Source organism: Micropterus dolomieu, linkage group LG22, assembly GCF_021292245.1.
Source record: "Micropterus dolomieu isolate WLL.071019.BEF.003 ecotype Adirondacks linkage group LG22, ASM2129224v1, whole genome shotgun sequence".
NCBI classification, from domain to species: domain Eukaryota; kingdom Metazoa; phylum Chordata; class Actinopteri; order Centrarchiformes; family Centrarchidae; genus Micropterus; species Micropterus dolomieu.
The window spans coordinates 1447256-1461726 of record NC_060171.1 but is presented as its reverse complement, the minus strand read 5'-3'; positions in this window follow the sequence as shown (position 1 = coordinate 1461726).

The following is a 14471-nucleotide window of genomic DNA, read 5'->3' as shown; positions in this document are numbered from 1 at the left end:
CACACACACACACACACACTTGGATCGAACACGTGCTGAACGCCACACATGGCAGCGGCGAAGATCTTCTCTCCTCTGTTGCCATGACGACGGCATGAAAAGAGGCTGCTCGCATCAAGTGTTTGTGCTCCTCGTCTCCTCGGCGGCTGAATTCAGGGCGGAAACGCAGTTTTTCCTCAAAGTCAGAGGTCAAAAACCCCCGAAAACCTGGTTTTGTTATGAAATGGATCCGTGTCCAGACGAAAGAGCTCTCTCTCTTTAAACTTTAGGAATGTATTTAACTCGTAGGTTTCCCCCCGCCGACGCCGGCCAGTTTATTTGTAGCTCTGGCAATGTTGTTGTTTTACATTCATGCCAATAAAGATGAACTGAAATTTAATTGTGTTGTGCAAACATTAACCTTTTTTTACTGCATTAAGTACTTTTACTACTTCAAGTTCATTATGCTTACATACTTTTACATGTCAGTACTTTATTACTTACATTTTGTAAATGTTTTTACTTGTATTAGCAGCATTTTTAGTTTATTACTTTATTTATTTATTTCTTTGTGTTATTGCAGCTCTTACTGGTTTAACAGCTGTTCAGGAAACACAGTATACACAACATCTGTACATACAGCGGTCAGCAAGGTATTTTATTTACAGCTGTATTTACACAGAGAGAGAAGCAGCAGCAGCAGGCTGTGACGAGGGGACGGTCGCTTTAGATTACTTATAATTATTATAACCTTTATTTAGCTGGAAGAGTCCCATTGAGACTAATAAGCTCGTGTGCAACGGTGAGCTGGCAGCAGCATGTAAAATAAAACACACAGACAGATAAACACACAAGGATCAACAATTTAAAAACATTTACATATTAAGGAGTCTGCCTCTAATTCTTTCATTTAGGATTTAAAAGCATTTAACAAGATTAATTCATTGGCTTTCTAGTCCTTTTGCAACGTTTTCCAAGCTGAGGGTGCAGATTACACAACACCCTTTTTCCAGCTTCTGTGCGGGTCTTTGGCACAGAGAGCATAAAGAAGTACTTTATGTCCTTCAGCAGTACTTTTCTGCGTGATAACAACACATAGGTAGGATGGCAGTAGACCAAGACCTGCTTTTATATATAAATAAATAAATAAATAAATAAATAAATGTGTACCAAAGACGGAGCAGGCCATCCTACCTGAGAGGATAACTCACGGTGGTGAGTCAGAGATTAAGCTGTGCAGAGGTAAGCTTATAAAAACAAAATCACCGTAGTCCAGCACAGACAAAGTAGCAACCACAAGTAACTAATCTGCAAAGGATCATCATCATGACAATTTCTTTTACCCTTTGCATTCAGGAGATGCAAGCCGGGGACTAACGAAACTGATTTAAATACTGAAAAAGACCTCGGGCACATTATGACACCGCAGGCTCAGCGTCAGGAGCTCATGCAAATCTCATGGTTTGTCCCATTATAACAAAGACTGAAGAGACCAGAGGGCACCACAAATCACATAAATACATTTTATAGAAGTATTTAGTCGTAGCGGTGTTTAGGAGCCAAAGCGACACACAGATCCTCATCGGGAGGATGTCGGCAGGTAGCCGACTCCACCTGTGCAGACATGTCTGTGACACACAGAGGGACCGAAAGTGGAAAATTAACCACAGCTGCCAAAGTAAAACATATGTAGGCCCGGTCTCCCTCCCTCCATCTGACAGCAGGTACTCCTCCTCCTCCTGGTGTCCGTGGAGAGGGCCGTTGGTTCCCTCTCAAAGGAGCCCCACCTGGCTGATTAAATCAGGCGGCGCCTCAGGGAGACGCAGGCTGCTTGCTGTAACGGGAACACTTTTGATTCTCACTCCTTGTTAAACTTCATGGACGGCCCATAAGCTCTTCAGAGAGCCGGCAGAGAACGCGCCGGCTTCAGCGCTAATGAAAACACAACTTTTGAGGGTTTCCAGTCCTTTTAAATCAAAGAGAAAGCGAATCGTTACGGAGATGCATCCATTTTCAAGCCGTCAAACAGAGAGAAGGTGAAGAAAATTCTGATCCTGAAGTCGGTCTTGATCAAATAATGGACCACCTGATTGCCAACCACAGGCTCACGGTGCTAGCATGGCTAAAAATGATCCATCCATTTAGTCTGATCGTGTCTGCTCTTGTGCTTTCGGTCACCTTCTTCTTCATCATGACATCCCGGGCGAGGTGTATTTTTACTACACTGAACCAAATTACAAAAGGCAACACTTTTGTTTTTGCCCCCATTCATCATGAGCTGAACTCAAACATCTAAGACGTCCTTTATGTTCACAAAAGGCCTATTTCTCTCAATTACTGTTCACAAATCTGTCAAAATCTGTGTTAGTGAGCACTTCTCTGCAGAATAATCCATCCACTTCACAGGTGTGGCATATCAAGATGCTGATCAGACAGCATGGGAAGTGCACAGGTGTGCCTTAGGCTGGCCACAATAAAAGGCCTTAGGCTGGCCACAATAAAAGGCCTTAGGCTGGCCACAATAAAAGGCCTTAAGCTGTTGTTGCAAGTTGCAAGTTTTGAGGGATGCTGACTGCAGGAATGTCCACCAGAGCTGTTGCCCTTGAATTGAATGTTCATTTCTCCACCATAAGCCGTCTCCAAAGGTGTTTCAGAGAATTTGGCGGTACATCCAATCTCAGGGAAGCTCATCTGCATGCTCGTCGTCCTCATCGGGGTCTCATCCTGACTGCAGTTCGTCGTCATAATCGACTTGAGTGGGCAAATGCTCATATCTGATGGCGTCTGGCACTTTGGAGAGGTGTTTTCTTCACGGATGAATCCCTGTTTTCACTGTACAGGGCAGATGGCAGACAGCACCACCAGATACTGAAAGGTTTCCGCAGCTTTATTCCAGAAACTGGTGTCAGAGGGAAAAAAAGACGGGGTTTTTGGATTAAAGAACAACTGACCACGATCCGCCCGGCCCAAACAAGAGGACCAGGCGCCACCGCGGGTGCAGCAGTCGCTCAGAGGAGAGGAAAGCGAGCCAGGATATGAGCCATATTTGACTTAATCCTGATCCTAAAGGTCCGGTCTGGACAAAATGGGACTCATGTTGGTCAAGCAACAAAAATTAGAGACTGTTGTGCCCACATCTTTGCAGAGACCTGCCTCATCAACATCCCGGAAACAAGCCCTCGGAAGATGGTCCATGTTCTGAGCTGTCAGCGCAAAGACTCCGGCAAGATGAGAGGAAGTGGACTGTGTTTCCATCGATGATGATGATCGGTGCTCAAACTCAGTACAGATGGACTGTTTCCAAAATGTCAGACTGTTTAATGTAAAGATGAAACCAGATCATTACAGCTGCTGAACTCGCATGTCAACCGAAGACGATGTGATGCGGTTGAAAGCAAAGTGGACCTTGAGTTAGGATTTTGTCAAACTGCGATCCTTTTATGTCTAACTATCCAAACTTTCTGTATTATTTTAACCTGTCGGCCTCCACACGCCACTACTGCTCTATTCACATGTAAAGATATTTTCTTAAAATACTGCTGAGTACTACAAAATACTCGAGTCATATGACAACAGAGGAGATGTTTGCCAGAGTAAACCTGAACATGACCTGATATCTGACCATGTGTGCCGGTCTGGCTGCTGAGGGCGAGACCTCGTCCGCCGCAGCGGCGTCCTCGTCAATGAAACATATGCAAAACATAGGAAATAATTTCCCTCTGAAACCACAATTCAATCTCACTTCGTCACGACATCTCAGACGCAGGTTAACAGGACGTCTGTCACAGCTTCACAGATGCACTGATCTTACGCCGCAAACTTATAGACCATGATGCACTGCTGCAGATTAAACTACCCAGCAGGATATAAAGGAGTAAAAACATCTACAGCAGTAAAATGCAACACACAAATTAATGCAGCAGGAATATCAATCCAGAAACATCAGATGTAACAGAGGAACATTTACTGCAACGTGAGTAGGGGAGAGCGGGGTATGTCGTCACACCTTTCCCATTTAGTCCATTGCCTGGCCTGAGGTTTCACACACTTCATCCACATACTGTCTGAAATCCTGAAATATTTCTTCCTTCCTTTCTTCAAAAACACATTTTCTCATTGCAGTTACAAATAAATTACATCCTTTGTCTACCATCCTTGTTGCCAACTAAATTACTGACTGTGTGTTTGTTTACTAACGCACTACATGCCAACAGTATGAGACTGTATTTTCCCAGGAGCCCACACACTTCATACAGTGTCGTGAATTCAGTATTGTGAAGTACATTTGGCTAAAAACACATTTACTGTTACTTGAGTAAGGTTTTTAAGTGCAGGACTTTTACTTGTACAGTGTGGTATTAGTACTTTTATTTCAGTAAAAGCATCTGAATACTTCTTCCACCGCTGCTGCGCATCAAGAAAGCAAAGGATGGAACTTTTTATTGCACAAGTCTGTCGCTATTCCTTATTTTTCTTCTCAACAAATCTCATCTCAAACCATCGTCACGTCAGTGCGACTCCGACTTCCTGTCGGAACGAGATCTCCTTAAAAATAACTTTAAAAGTTATTCAGTAGCTGGATCATTTTCATGATTAATCCATCAGTTTGGTTCAGAAAATGTCAGAGAGGACGTCTTGTTTCGTCCACAACCCAAAGAACTTTCATACTGGACAAATTACACCAGAAAATATTCACATGTAAGAAGCTGGAATCAGAGAATTTGGACGTCGTTTCTTTTTATAAAATGACTCAAAACGATTAATTAATTATCAAAAGAGTTGCCCAATCATTTAATTGTTGACAGCTAACCGGTTAATGGTTGCAGCTGTACCGGAGAGTCGCCTCTGAGAGGAACATCAGCTGCACAAACTCTGCTGCTGCAAGTGCTGTACTTTACTCGAGTACTTAGATGTTCTGTGAGTTTATACGTCTACTAGGTTCATTTTGTCCCGTAATTTAAGTCAATATTTTCTAGATTCATTACACCTAAACTGAAACATTTTTTTTGTTTTAATCTTGAAGATTTCAGCTTCTGGAAATCAAAACTCCAGCATCTCAAAATGTCTTAGAGTAAAGAGTTTATAAAACAGAAACGTCGACCTGAGCAGAGCTCTGATCAGCTGATTAACTCAAAACACCAGCAAAGGTTTCCTGAGCCTTTAGTCTCAGGTGTCACGTTTGGAAACGTTTCCTTAAAGAACAGAAACTTGGCGAGTCCCCGATTAACGCGGCGTCCCTAAACACCACACAGCTACAGCGGATGACTTCTTCCTTCTAGATGAAGGTTTTAAGTCCTTAAGTGCAGAACAAAGCGTGTTCCTGTGGCCGTCACTCAGAAAGTGCACAGATGATCCAGAAGCGCCGTTTATTTATTTATTTTAGTGATGATTGGAGCCCTGAGTAATTTTATTATCTGCTGCCTGTGTTGTTTCTAAACTGTGAGGATGACTCATCTACTGCAAAACAAATCCACCTACGGGAACAAAGAAAGTAGCCTGATTCAGATTAATGATACGAAATATAATCAACAAATAAAGTCTGATTTAATGTTATTATTGTTGGAGGATAAGTTGAGACTAACCAGCAGAATATAAAGCGACTAAAAGGACCAGCTGCAGCTTGAACACATGATTATTATCTATCATTATAATATATGTTGTTCTGCATTATGAGTACTTTTACTTTGGATATTTTAAGTGTATTTTGACTTATTTTTCTACTTGAGAAACTGTTTTGAACGCAGGACCTTTACTCGAAAGAAAGTATTTGTAAACTGTTTGTAAAATTACTAAAGGTTGTAAAAGCTGTGAGTACTTCTTCCATCTCTGCGAAGTACCATGAAGTACTCAGACGCTTAAATACTGCTACATGCTTACCACAAGGTAGAAATACACAATACAAATCCTGCATTGAAGATTCTACTTGAGTAAAAGTTGAATTAAGTCAATAAATCAATCATATACTAATAACTAATACCTCCCTTTCCTCATAACAGAGGTGAAAGTACTACTCAGTAGCAGGACCAGAGTAGAGTAAATATCCGGAATCAAAACGAAATAAAAATACAGACGTATTATCAGAGAAATGTACTTATCCAATTTAATAAGTATCACTGTGTACTCTTTACTTCTCTTCTTCAATGATAATTATTATTTATCTATTGATTACAGGATGTAGTAATCACATGAAGCTTTAAAACAAGTACTGCAGTAAGAACACAATAATAAATATAATATTTCTCTGAGACTAGGTGAAGTATTAGCAGTAATACCTCAGTATTACTTTCCCACCAGTAGCATCTACTGGTCACTGCTGAGCTGCTGTTTATTGATCCAGTTACTGTAATAGCCTAATATCGAGTACTCCCAGTACTGCGACCAGTACTACCGAGCAGGCCGAGTACTGCATCTTCTCACAGTAATAATAGCACATGCAGGTACCAGCAGTACTACAGCAGCCATCTGCCATCCTCAGTGATGACATCAGCGGCGGGTCCTCACACGCGCGCAGGTGGAGACAGCGTCTTACCCGCGTGAACGGTCCCGTCTTCAATCAGGTCCGCCGGCGTTCAGCAGGAGCCCGGTCCGTCCGGTGACCCTCCGTCCGTCCGTGAGTCCGTCCGTCCGCCAGCACCGACCGGAGCTGCGCCGCACCAGCTCAGTCAAGCTCTCCCCATTTAACAGACACGATACAGGAAGTGACAGGAAGCGGGGTCTTCACAATAAAAGCACGCCGCACGGAAGCGTGGGAAAAAGTGGAACAGTGAGATGTCAGCCCGCAGGGCTCAAACTAATGCAGTGCCGGATTAACATGGGGGGGCCTCGGGGGCCAAACTGATGTGCAAAAACCTTTCACTTCTTGTGCCTCATGTTATGTTAGTCTTAATTTCTTCAAACAAGTGATTATAATGCAGCAACATGCAGATTGTTTTTCCTTTACTTACCTTTCACAGCAGTGGAAAAAGTATTCAGATCCTTAAGTAAAAAATAAAGTATATGTGTTGTGTATGTTTTATTTACCGTAAAACTTGGATTAATATCCCGGGCTTTTATTTGTTAAAATCACTGAATAGACCACGCCTATATTTGGGACAGGCCTTTAATTCCTTTTGCACAGAACTGAAACTACTATGAAACAGTTTATTTCAAACAGAATAATACTTGTATAAAAATCATCAAATAATATCAAATACACGTCGTTCATTTGATCTAGCTCTGACAGACGGCTTATGCGCTTTTATTTTGAAGTTAGCAGACAGAGAGCGATGGACTTCACATGACAGGATTCACAACGTGGAATCATTTTTATGAGCAGTCATCATTTTTTTCCTTTCCTCTCTTGTACCAGGCAGGTTAGACCGGTAAATCCATAAGAATCAGACTTTGGGTCTCGTTGTTTCCCTTAAATGAAGTGAACTATTGAATTGTGGAGAATCAAACCGATCTAAGGATGTGCAGCGTGTCCACACTGACATACTGATCACGCGTTTAAACATTAATATTTGTATTAACGATCTGAGCAGCTTAGAAGCAGCTAAAGCGACGACCCCGCGGGGTTTAAGAGGTTTTATACATCCAGAGAACTTCTATAAAAACCAGACCAGGCGTCTAATGGAGACCTGCGTTTATTATTAGTCCAAATGTTTTCCCGCACCAGGCCAGTAAACGGGGCAGGCGGCTGTTAATTGAAGTTTTACGGTAATCGTTAATCATTATTTTTTCTAGAATCATTTTGTATAATATCCACTGAATATCCAGAGGGGACGTCTCACTATAAACCCTTAGGGGTTTCTTACCTCTCCTGTATAAATCAGTGTTTTTTAAAAATATATTTTTGTCTTTTGTGCGACTAAAAAGACAAAACAAAAACACTGTTACAAGTAAAAGTCCTGCATTGAAAATATTTTTTTGAGTAAAGGAATGCGAGTATAATCAATAAAATGTACCTGAAGTATTAAAAGTACTCGCCGCTGATTAAAACAAAACTCCGGATTTAAATTATTGTCCAAATACTAAAACTACTGTTACATTAGTAAAGATCTGCATTCAAAATGTTACTTAGGTAAAATTATTTATAAAGTATAATCAGTAAAATGTTCTTAAATTATTAAAAAGTGTCTTGTGTGAGTGTTGTACTATTATATTTTATAGATTATGTTTTCGCACTTTAGTGTAAAAACATAATCAGGTGAGTCTCAGCCTGTTGTGTGGTCTCGCACTAAATGCAGCACTTCAATACATTCATTTGTATTTAACATCATAGAGTGGCGCATCATGAATGCATAACTTTGTCTTGTGTTTCGTTGTGTTGTTGTTGTTTTGTACCTTGTGACCACAGATGGAAAACAACCTTCCGGGTAATTCTGGCATATTTACATTGCTGAAAAGCAAATATGTTCCATTACTCTTCACCTTCCCTCATAAATAAATAAAACTCATGCATTAATGTGAAAACAGGATTTTACTGGAGTTTGTTGAGGTTGAACTATTTTGTATCAGACTGAAATTAATGATTATTTTAATTGTGGATTAATCTGCTGATTATTTTCTTCATTAATTGATCGTAAACATTCTGAAAATAGAGAGAATTGTTGTTCCAAACACCTTCACAATGTTTGTTCTGTCTGTCCAAACCTCAAAATGATTAAAAACACATTCAAATAATCAAAAGGAGTCTTTGTGCAGAGACAGATCATTCTGATGTTTGCTGTTACAGCAGATAAAGGTGTTGTTTTACCTGTAGTACTAGAATTTCCTAAGCGTTTGATTGATACCTTACACAGCACTGTTATTTTCTATGTACCTTTTTATTAATTGTATTCAAATGTCTCTTTTTATATTTCCCTATTAAGCAGTAATGTTTTATGTAAAGCACTTTTTTTCCCAGACAAGTTTGCATTTATACGACTACGGTTTAGACAGAAACTGTTTTTTTCAATCACTCACAGGATCTTTTCGTTGTCTTCTTTCTAACTAGTCTTTTTAGAAATGCATCTGCATCTAAACGATCGTCAAGCGACAGCTGAAGATTATTCTAACGATAAAAGATCAGCATCACACAAATGTGTAACTTGTGTGATGATTTTCCTTTCAAACACAAATATGCATATGATATATTTGATCAAATCATAATTTCTATTTTATCGGAAAGTGATTTTTTCCTCCCCATGCATCCCCTGGTAACTGCAGAAGCACCGCTGGTTGGGAATCACTGGTTTATCTGATCAAACAGAACAAGTCACAACACATTTAAAGACTTTAACTCCTGGTCTTGGATCTGCTCTGAAAGTACTTTCAACAGCCACAACCCAACAAATCACAGAAGAAACACTTTCTCTTTTATGCGCTGAGGTTTTGAGGTTCAGATTTTTAGGGAGGAGGCCGAAGTCTCAGAGAACAAAACTGTAAATAAACCACAACTACCTGCACGGCTGCATGAAGTCGGCGGGAGAAAATACAGATTTGTTGTTTTGTGCGTTTGTGATTTTGGGTAAACTGACCCTTTAATTATTCTGCTGCTGAGACAATTAACAGACTGCAGCGCCTCTCTGTGGCTAAACAACCACACCGCATGAGGATCATTTAGAGCAGGGGACATCCTCAGACAAAAATCAACCCGACATAACAGGATGCTTTGGGGGATGTATTATTTTGTTATGTAGGGTACACTGCGCATCCTGGATGCTATAGATACTATAAACCCTTTGAAGTTTCTTACCTTTCCTGCACAGTCCTCTCCATGTTGTCTTTATATCCCTCTATCTGCCTCTGTGCTCTTCGTAAATAAATAAAAATTAAGAGTCATTTCCAATGTGAGCCTGAGTCTGTCTTTAGTAAAGCAGCTGCATTAGCAGCTCCTGTTTGCAGTGAACATGTGGCTGTGCAGACGGCTCTCAAACTTAAAAATGTGAAGCTTCTCAGGTTCTGCAGACAAAACAAAGTCTTTCTCAGGATTTCTGTGGGATATTTATTCAGGATGGACAGATTAATGATATCCTAGGGAAGTGTTAGTCAGACTGAATCTGAAAGTGTGTGTTTAATGTGTGTGTGTTCAGATTGAGTTGTGTTGGTGAACACACAAACACGCAGCCGACAGGAGCGACACGTGAACGTCCATTCTGCTCTGATTCCAGAGAGAAATGTCAACGTTTCCTTTTCACCTGCTCACCATCAGGTAACGAAGGTGTAACGATGTCAGTGTGGCGCCAGACAACTTAGTTTTAACTGGATCCCTGCGAGAAGACAGACTGAGAAATCTGGCAGGTTCAGGAAAACTGGAATCCTAAATGTCAATTCAAGAACTTGTTAATTGCATGAACGAATACGATAGTTTGGGGCTGCAACTAACGTTTTCTAAAATGAACTAATTAATTGTTTAGTCTATGAAATGTCAGCGCTCCTAACGTAAATGATGTTCAGTTTACTGTTCATGAAACGCAGTAAATCCTCACACTGCAGAAAGTGTTCGGTATTTCGTGTGAATGTAAAAAGAAAAAAAAAAACAAAAAAGTTTGCCTTGTAGCTGCATTGCATTCTGGGTATTTTCCTGCGTTTCCCTCCTGCTTGCGATCAATTGTTGATGTTTTAGATCTCTGCATTCAATCTCTGCTGCAGCTGCTGAACCACCTGCTGTTTTAGCAGGTTTTAAACATTTTAGTGATTTTATTTCCGTTTAAACCGGCTGACTCTGAAGACAAAGATTCACATATTTGATACTGCAAAATGTTTTTCCTTTTAAAGACCTGCAGCAGAAAAGGTGTAAATGTTGCTGCTCCATAAGTGCTTCTGATAAAAAACAGGTAATCGTGGACTTTATGGGACATAAAAGGTGCCACAGCGACGGAGAAGACTTGTTTCTGATTGGCTGGTCTGATAAAATGATGTAACAGGATTTCTCAGACAAAAATCAGGTCACAAGTTTAACCAGCTTCACATGAGGGTCTATTAAACTGCAGTTAATTATGGCAGCAAGGCTTCAGCTTCAAAACTGAATCAAACTGCAAACTATAAAACAGTTCATGTGATTTAAAGCGGAGCTGGTCAGGTGACGCAGCAGGAGGATCCCCGACAGAGACCAGTGTTTCACCTCTGAACTGTCAAAGCTGCTGGGAAGAAACATGAAATCAGCAGCCGTGATGACGATAATATGGAGAAAAGAATATTAATTCTGCATTAAGTTTGTCTTGGTTACAGATTTTATTTTAATCAGTTTCTGTATCATATTAAAGAGGCACTTTAATGCGTGTTTCTCCCCGGGGAGAGTCACATTGTCCATTCATGACAATTGAGAACAAACCAGTCGGAACGAGCGGTCGCATGAGGTCCAGTGTTTGATTTAACTGTTTGACGAATGGCTTAAATGCCAGAAATATCCCACAAGCTTCTGTTTACATTTGGTCTGAAGCCCGGAGAGAAGAGGCTGTGATCTCTGCAGAGCTCCAGAGATTTCAATGGGAAAAATCTCCTTTTAACATTTATCGCTTAAAACTTACTAGTCACTATTTAAAAGCTACTAGAACTTACTTATTAGTTACTAATAAGTATTTACATTTTACTAGTAACAATTGAGTCGATACTAGTATTTAAGTTTTAGTTACTAGTAATTATTCCATTGCTTACTAGTAACTACTTTTTAGTTACTAGTCACCAATTGCACATTTTGTCCGTTATAAATCAATGTGGCTCTGCGGTTCAGATGTCACTTTCATTAGTTACTATTAACTATTTGAAAAGTTACTAGTAGTAACTATTTCCATTTTACTAGTGTGTGTGTATAAATTTGTTGATAGTAACATTTTAATACACTCGCAGGGATTAAATATGGTTACTAGAAACTAATGAATCTGATTTCAGTTACCAGTAGACCTGGGCAATAAAACAATAATGATCATGATCACAATATCACTTTCCTCAATATCAATATGCCAAGCGTTCTATATATCGTCATTGAATGTTTGATTTCATTCATTTAAATCAACAACGAATTAGCACTTAATTTTTCTATCAAGATTTATTTTGTTGAGGGAAAGGGACTGAAATAAGAGTTACTAATCTTATATGTTTGTTAAAAGATTTTAATGTTCTACCTTAGATTTGTGAACTGTTTGTTCTGACCATACAGAAAAGTTTAACCACACTGTTAACCACCTGGTTTCAGTGGCAGAAATCAGCCTTTAATAAATTAAAAATAAATATCGAATGGAATGAAATGTTTTTGGTGAACTTGCTGAGGTAATGTTCAGGTGTCCACATCATTTTGGCCACGTGGTCTATAAGAGTTAAAATACTGTGAGGTGATACGGAAACCAACAGACTTTGGTCGCCTCCTGCGTGGAGTAACGTTCCTACAACTTCTTTACTTCCACCTGACGGAGACGTCTGATGCGACAGAAGAGCCGAATGAACACGAAAGTAAAGCTGTTTTATCGAACACTTCAGATCGCAGGAAGGAAGTCGGTCTCCAACAGGGAACAGCTGTTATCTGTCTTTTTCCAAATTGAGCACTAATAAGATTGCACAGAAGCACAACGTATGATGTACGATGTATGATTAATTCATATCTCGACTAGTTGTTTGGTATGGAAGCCCTAAGTAGCCGTTGTAGCTGTTGTAACGACACAATCATCTCGTGATCTCAAGATAACGACTGTTGTTTCTCGTTCTAACGACACAATCATCTCGTGATCTCAAGATACCGACTGTTGTTTCTCGTTCTAACGACACAATCATCTCGTGATCTCAAGATAACGACTGTTGTTTCTCGTTCTAACGGCACAGTCATCTCGTGATCTCAAGATAACGACTGTTGTTTCTCGTTCCAACGGCACAATCATCTCGTGATCTCAAGATACCGACTGTTGTTTCTCGTTCTAACGACAATTATCTCGTGATCTCAAGATACCGACTGTTGTTTCTCGTTCTAACGGCACAATCATCTCGTGATCTCAAGATACCGACTGTTGTTTCTCGTTCTAACGACAATTATCTCGTGATCTCAAGATACCGACTGTTGTTTCTCGTTCTAACGGCACAATCATCTCGTGATCTCAAGATACCGACTGTTGTTTCTCGTTCTAACGACAATTATCTCGTGATCTCAAGATACCGACTGTTGTTTCTCGTTCTTACGGCACAATCATCTTGGATCTCAAGATACCGACTGTTGTTTCTCGTTCTAACGACACAATTATCTCGTGATCTCAAGATAACGACTGTTTCTCGATCTAACGACACAATTATCTCGTGATCTCAAGATAACGACTGTTTCTCGTTCTTACGTCACAATCATCTCGTGGTCTCAAGATAACGACTGTTGTTTCTCGTTCTAACGACAATTATCTCGTGATCTCAAGATACCGACTGTTGTTTCTCGTTCTAACGACACAATCATCTCGTGATCTCAAGATACCGACTGTTGTTTCTCGTTCTAACGACAATTATCTCGTGATCTCAAGATACCGACTGTTGTTTCTCGTTCTAACGACACAATCATCTCGTGATCTCAAGATACCGACTGTTGTTTCTCGTTCTTACGGCACAATCATCTTGGATCTCAAGATAACGACTGTTGTTTCTCGATCTAACGACACAATTATCTCGTGATCTCAAGATAACGACTGTTTCTCGTTCTTACGGCACAATCATCTCGTGATCTCAAGATAACGACTGTTGTTTCTCGTTCTAACGACACAATTATCTCGTGATCTCAAGATAACGACTGTTGTTTCTCGTTCTTACGGCACAATCATCTCGTGATCTCAAGATAACGACTGTTGTTTCTCGTTCTAACGACAATTATCTCGTGATCTCAAGATAACGACTGTTGTTTCTCGTTCTTACGTCACAATCATCTCGTGGTCTCAAGATAACGACTGCCAAAGAAGAATAAGGCCCCTAACAGAAAGAAAGCGCTGCGTTTTTATCATGTTGCTAGGTAACCACCGAATCAGCTGTCCTGTCAGTCTAATCAAAGATTATAGCGCCAGCACTCTGTAATCTTTGGTTTGCTGCTAATTAATAACAGTCATATTAGCAGAAACGTGATCACAACTCACAGGAGACGGGGAAACAGTTCTGTGTGGGTAGGCTACTTGAGACACCGCTGGTAGCACCACCAGCTGGTCCAGGAGCTTCGTCTCAATGACGGCCGGTTCAAGGCTTATTTTAGGCTGAGTTGCAGTCTCCGGACAATCCAAGCAACTGTAAATGTCCGTCAGCACAACTGAGGGCCCGTCTCTCCATTCATTCGATTGGACAATGGAAAAAAAACGCAAATGATGTCGGGCGCTTCTCTGAGAGTTCCTTAAAAAAAGGAATGCGCAGCAGGCGGCCAAAACGCGAGAATGCACTCGAATGCGAAATATTTTCTACCTCTAAAAGGCGTCGGACTGCCAGAATAGTTAGAACCCCTGACAGACAGTGAAGCTGATATATTATACTACCTCTTTTCTCTGTGTGTGTGTGTGTGGGGGGGGGGGGGGGGGGGGGGGGAG